Below are 6,947 nucleotides of genomic sequence, written 5' to 3'. Positions count from 1 at the left end.
ACATGGTTTTATCTGTGTTTCTTTACAAACACAATCAATTGATGATACTCTGTTATTGTCCCCATAAGAATATGGTATGTGATTTTTTATGCAAAATGCTGTATTTATAGTGGTAAATCCACACTTGCTCCGCTAAATCAGTGGAGTTATTATAGGTTTATATCAGTGTAAATAAGTTACCCATTAACACGTCTCAGGTCATAGGGAAGGAGGCAGGGGGTGGGGTGGTTAGTGGATTACAGATTGTTGTAATAAGCCATAAATCCAGTGTCTCCATTCAGTCCATGATTTTTAGGATCTAGCAAAGTTATGAATTTAAGCTCCCAGGCTCATCCTTTGAAGGTGTTGTGCAAGTTTCCTCTGGGAGAAGGACTGAGAGATCAGATATAGAATGCAAAAAGAAAAGGAGTACTTGTGGCACCTTAGAGACTAACCAATTTATTTGAGCATGAGCTTTCGTGAGCTACAGCTCACTTCATCGGATGCATACCGTGGAAACCCACGGTATAGATATAGAATGATCACTTTATGAAAAGTGTACACCCACAGGCAATAGGGTGTTTTTGTCTTTTATCATTTTCCTGTGCGAGTTCTTTCGAGAGCATAGTGAATGTCTGGTTTCACCCACATAATTGTTATTGAGGCATTTAGTGCACTGGATGAGGCATACCACATGTTGTGATAGGCATGTGTAGGACCCATGAATTTTGACAGGTGTTTTGTGGGGGGTGCTGATCATCACAGCAGTGGAGATATGTCTGCAGGTTTTGTATCTGTTGTTCTGGTAAGGTCTGGTGTCGCTTTGAGTTGGTGTGTCCTGGTCTCTGAGGAGCTTGCTTCTGAGGATGAGCTTGGAGAGGTTGGAAGGCTGTTTGAAGGCCAGAACAGGGAGTTCTGGAAGTATTTCTTTCAGGACGTGGTCCCTATTGAGTATGGTTTGTAACTGTTTGATGATACCCTGTGTCGTCAACAGGCCAATTCACCTTGAATGGTCCCTTGAAATATGTGTTAACTACTTACACTAAACAATCTGTTCCAATTTTTATTTAGCTGTAACACCCTGAGTACATTTCCTAGATCTGAAGAAGAGCGCTGTGTAAACTCAAAAGCTTGTCTCTCTCACCAACAGAAGTTGAGGAATAAAAGATCTTACCTCATTCACCTTGTCTAACTAGTATCCTGGGACCAACATGGCTAAAACACCACTGCATAAATCAATGTTGTGTCATTCTTGCTGTTGTTGAAAGGCTTATTTAAGAGGAAGGTTTTGCAATGTTTCCTAAAGACAATCAGACTCTGGATAACAAGGCCAAATTCTGATCCCCACTGAAGTAACTGGAATTTAGCCACTCACTTCAAAGGAATCATGATTTGGTCAATGGTTTGTACACACAAGGATCCAAGTGGGGCTAAAGGCAGCCTGGAGAAAGTGAATGCAACAGACATGTAAGGGTGAGATTCCCATCTCAGCTAAACCAGAGCTAATGCAGAGTAGCTCAACTTGCATCACCAGTTTACTACTGACAAGTTCTTGGACCAAAGACATGGGACTAAATTCAGTAGTAACATAAACACTGGTGCAAGTTATTTGGCTGGGGTAATTTTGTTATAATTTCGTGTAAATGGAAAAATGCCATCACATGCTGTCATAAAAATAAAGGGAAGTGTAACCACCTTTCTGTATACAGTGCTATAAAATCCCTCCTGGCCAGAGGCAAAACCCTTTCACCTGTAAAGAGTTAAGAAGCTAAGATAACCTCACTGGCACCTGACCAAAATGACCAATGAGAAGACAAGATACTTTCAAAGCTGGAGGGCGGGGGAGGAACGAAGTGTCTGTCTGTCTGTTTGATGCTTTTGCCAGGAACAGATCAGGAATGCAGCTCAGAAACTCTGTAAAGTTAGTAAGTAATCGAGCTAGAAATGCGTTAGATTTCCTTTGGTTAAATGGTGGGTAAAATAGCTGTGCTGAATGGAATGTATATTCCTGTTTTTGTGTCTTTTTGTAACTTAAGGTTTTGCCTAGAGGGATTCTCTCTGTTTTGAATCTGATTACCCTGTAAGGTGTTTACCATCCTGATTTTACAGAGGTGATTCTTTTATCTTTTCTTTAATTAAAAGTCTTCTTTTAAGAACCTGATTGATTTTTCATTGTTCTTAAGATCCAAGGGTTTGGGTCTGTGTTCACCTGTACAAATTGGTGAGAATTTTTATCAAGCCTTCCCCAGGAAAGGGGGTGTAGGGCTTGGAGGGACATTTTGGGGGAAGACGTCTCCAAGTGGGCTCTTTCCCTGTTCTTTGTTTAATACGCTTGGTGGTGGCAGCATAGGGTTCAAGGACAAGGCAAAGTTTGTACCTTGGGGAAGTTTTTAACCTAAGCTGGTAAGAATAAGATGAGGGGGTCTTTCATGCAGGTCCCCACATCTATACCCGAGAATCAGAGTGGGGAAGGAACCTTGATACATGCACTGATCTGGTATTCCATATGCCATCCAGTGTAAATCTAGTCACCTCCAAACTGAGAAAGGATCTCAGAAGTTGGCCTTTTATTACTATTAGAATACTATCTTTGTGTGTGGTTGTGTACACTACACATACGATAGACAAAGGCAGAGTCTGAGATTAGATAGGCAGAGAGAGAGGGCCATTCTTTGTCCTAACACGCAACCTAATTGTGTCATAATGATAGATTTTTATTTGATTGTGAACTGTTAGATAGATAGATAGATAATGAATAATTTGTGGAAATTATTGTGACTCATTTCCTATTCAAGACTATGCCCAGATCATGATTTTCTTATAAAGATTAATTATTAAACATTTACCAAAGAATTTCTCTGACGATATCTTACTCCACAGCTCATCTACACAGTTCATCCTAAGTACTCAGCATTTGAACTTTGAGCTGTTTCGGCTGGATATATTTTTAACATGCTCTGTTTCCCTTCCCTGAGTGGATCAGTTGAACTGTCACACACAGGTTCCTTAAAAAGGAAGGGGCCAGTCCTCAGCTGGAGTAAATTGTTATATCTCCACTGAAGTCAACAAAGCTCTGAGAATTTACACGACCTCAGGATCTGTTCTAAACACACATGGTTGTGAATTTGAAACTCCCCTCCACTGAATATTCTGCACTAAGGCCCTGATCCAGCAAACCACTTCAGGATGTGCTTAATTTAAACACGGTAGTCCCATTGAAAACTGGAAGTTAATCTCATGCTTAAGTGTTTTGTTGGATTAGGGATAGGGCCAACTGGTCTCAGACTTGCCGCTGCTTCAGTTTCTCCCCTTCCCCAATTAAACAAACTGCTACAATTGGTGCATTTAAATTTCTCTCTGCTTCTGGTGTCTGGTTATTGACATAAAATAAAAGTTTATCTCAAAGCCAGTCTCTCAAGGCTGTCTTCTCCAGGCTCACTAGGCCATTAAACCCATCCTGGACTCCTAATTCCCTCTGTGGGTTTTGTTCCTGCCCTGCAGTGCAGGTCACTCCAGCCAGTCCTCCCCTCTGGCAGCTATGGAGAGCTTCTTCCCAAGTCCTCTCTGACCCTGGGTCCCCTCTGGATTCCCTGCAGGAGACTCCCTGTGCCCTCTTCTAGTCTTTACCCTTGGATCAGGGCATCAGGTCCAGCTCTCTTTGCTCCTCAGATCTCTCTGAGCAGTGGCGCTCTGCCAGACCCATTCCAGACTCTGAGCTTCTCCAGACAGACCTCCCCTGGGTCTGTCCTACCCACTGGTACCCCTTGCTCTGATGGATCAGGCTCCCTCCCATGATGCCTGGTCACCTGACCCACCCACAGACCCAAAATCAAGCCCATCATCTGGGACTGAATAACAGGGCACAGGTGTGGATGAGACCATCTCCCCTTAAAGGGCCAGTCCAACCTGAGACACTGGGATTTTCAACTGGGCCTAAGGTATTTAGGCATCCAACTCCTATTGACTTTCAATGGGAGTTCTGCACATTAATCCCTGAGGCCCCTTTGAAAATCCCATCTCATTGCTTAAATGTCATTGATTCCACCAATTTTCCTGTCTGCATTGCCGGAATATTCACACAGGGGTCATGAACTCAGCTGAATCAAATTCTCTGAAAAAGTAACATTACGAGTCACCCAGGGATGACTTTGCTGTATTCAGTCAGTTCTTCCAATGATACAGGGTGGAGCACACTCCAGCTTCTGGCTGAGACAATAACAGGGAGGCCACGTATTGAGCTAGATGGAAATTTTCCAGTGAAACAGAGTTTTGTCCAAAAATGCTGATTCATAGAACTCAAAGAGTCATAGAACTCAGGAACTTTGGGGTTCCATGAACTTTCAGTGAAGCAAAAGCAGGTTGGCCATGGAGCAGTGCCTGCCTGCCAAGCTGGGGAGCCCGTTCTCTCAGGGTCCTTGGCTTCAGGGCAGTGCTTCCAGGCTCCCCACCACAGAGTTGGGAGACTGAAAGCCCTGGGATCCCCGTCTCTAAGTGTGGCTCAGAAGCAGGGAGCCTGGGAATGCTGAAGACCTGTCTCGAGCCAGGGCTCTCAGGGCTTCCAAGTCCCTACCCTGGACCTGGGAGCCTGTAATTCCTGGGATGGGCTCCCAGGTCAATGGCTCTAGGGCTTCCTCGCCTTGTGGGCTGCAACTGGGATTCTGGGACCTGGTGTGTCAGTTACGTTAGACACCTCACTGATGAATGGAGCAGAGAGGGATCAACACGGACAAGGGTGTGCACTGAGAAAGGATGTAGTGCCAATGTCCACATCATCAGTGCTGTGGGGTATTATCAGGAGGGGATCCCTGTCAACAAATAATTACACAGGCATTGGAGCAGGGGACTGAACCTTGGGTCTGCCACCTTCCAGGGGAGTGCTCTAACTACCAGGCTAGAGAGTCATTCTCGTGCTTGCTTTCTCTCTGTCCCAGTGACTCTTTACCTCTTTATCCAAAGTGGAACAGCTTTAACAGGACAGATTGAGGGCGCTCCATATCAGAATATCCTACAGACCAGTGGTTAGAGCACTCACCTGAGAGGTAGCAGATCCCTCTTCAAATCCCTTTTCCTCATCAGGCAGAGGAGGGATTTGAACCAGGGATCTCCCATATCCCAGGTGAGTACCCTAACCACTGGTCTGACAGTTATGAGGGAGGGGTTCCTCCTCGTTGCAAAAAAATACCATATATGACTGACCCTAGGAGAGGGTTCCCAATTGTGGATCACAAGCCAAGATGGACGCTTCCTGCCTACCTGGACTGAGGCACCTTATACTGCAACAGGGACACAGCTTAGCACACACCCTTCTGGTTTGTATCTCACATTGGCTAGCTTAGGTGCCTCTGGGCCCCGCATGCTGACTTGTGTGGATCCCATTGTTAGGCACCTGTTTCTTCCCATTCATTGAATAGGGAGCCTGGGCCACTAACTGAGGCTTTGTCAAGGCCAGTGATTTTAGAACATGGAAGGGCCAGATTTTTAAAGGTATGTAGGTGCCTGGTGGGATTTTCAAAAGCAGGAGTTTGGGGGCTGAGACAGATCAATTTGTTCACACAGTTTAATTTGCTTCCCACTTGGGTATAAGTTAAAGGTTATTCCATTTGCTGGATATCTGACAGTCCATGGTAGCTGAGCACCTTTGAAAATTAAGCCCCTTTGAAAATGCCAGCTGAAGGCTTTGAGAAGTAGAAATTTACCCAGCCTCAAAATTTACAGTTGGCCACTCTTTCATCATTGGCCAAACAAAAACAACAGAAACAACCAGGCCTGAGCTTTGGAGTGTTCAACGCCCAGCCTTGCATTCATTGCTGCCTGCACAGGGACCATTCACCCCTCTAGGCCGCTAGTGGCAATGTTTTGGCACAAGCATCTAAGCGTATGTCTACACTACGAAATTAGGTTGAATTTATAGAAGTCGGTTTTGTAGAAAGCGTTTTTATACAGTCAATTGTGTGTCCCCCCACACAAATGCTCTCAGTGCCTGTAGTCAGCGGAGTGTGTCCACAGTACCGAGGCAACCGTCGACTTCCGGAGCGTTGCACTGTGGGTGGCTATCCCACAGTTCCCGCAGTCTCTGCCACCCATTTGAATTCTGGGTAGAAATCCCAGTGCCTGATGGGGCTAAAACATTGTCGCGGGTGGTTCTGGGTACATATTGTCAGGCCCCCGTTCCCTCCCTCCTTCCATGAAAGCAAGGGCAGACAATCATTTTACGCCTTTTTTTCTTGAGTTACCTGTGCAAACGCCATACCATGGCAAGCATGGAGCCCGCTCAGGTAACCGTCACGTATGTCTCCTGGGTGCTGGCAGACGTGGTACTGCATTGCTACACAGCAGCAGCTTATTGCCTTTTGGCAGAAAACAGTGCAGTATGACTGGTAGCCATCGTCAACGTAGTCCAGGGTGCTCTTTTAACTGACCTCGATGAGGTCAGGGGTGCCTGGGCAAACATGGGAGTGACTCAGCCAGGTCGTTTCCCTTTTAAGTTTCGTCTCATGGTGATTGAGTCCTACCAGCAATGCACTGTCTTTTAATCAGCAGCCAGCAGAAGACGACAGCCAGCAGTCATGCTGCACAGTCTTCTGCCGAGCTCCCAGGAGATGATGATGGCTAGTGGTCGTACTGCACAGTCTGCTGCCAGCAAGATGTATAAAGATAGATGAAGGGGCTCAAAACAAGAAATAGACCAGATTTGTTTTGTATTCATTTTCTCCTCCCTCCCTCTGTGAAATCAATGGACTCCTAAACCCAGTTTTGAGTTCTATCCTTGAGGTTTTGAGTTCTGTCCTTGAGGGGGCCATTCAGTTTCTTGCAAAGCCACCCCCTTTGTTGATTTTAATTCCCTGTAAGCCAACCCTATAAGCCATGTCATCAGTCGCCCCCTCCCTCCGTCAGGGCAATGGCAGACAATTGTTCCGCACCTTTTTTCTGTGTAGACGCCATACCATGGCAAGCATGGAGCCCGCTCA

Source organism: Lepidochelys kempii, chromosome 14 (assembly GCF_965140285.1).
Source record: "Lepidochelys kempii isolate rLepKem1 chromosome 14, rLepKem1.hap1, whole genome shotgun sequence".
Taxonomy (NCBI): domain Eukaryota; kingdom Metazoa; phylum Chordata; order Testudines; family Cheloniidae; genus Lepidochelys; species Lepidochelys kempii.
The sequence above is the reverse complement of the archived record's forward strand: the minus strand, read 5'-3'. Positions refer to the sequence as shown.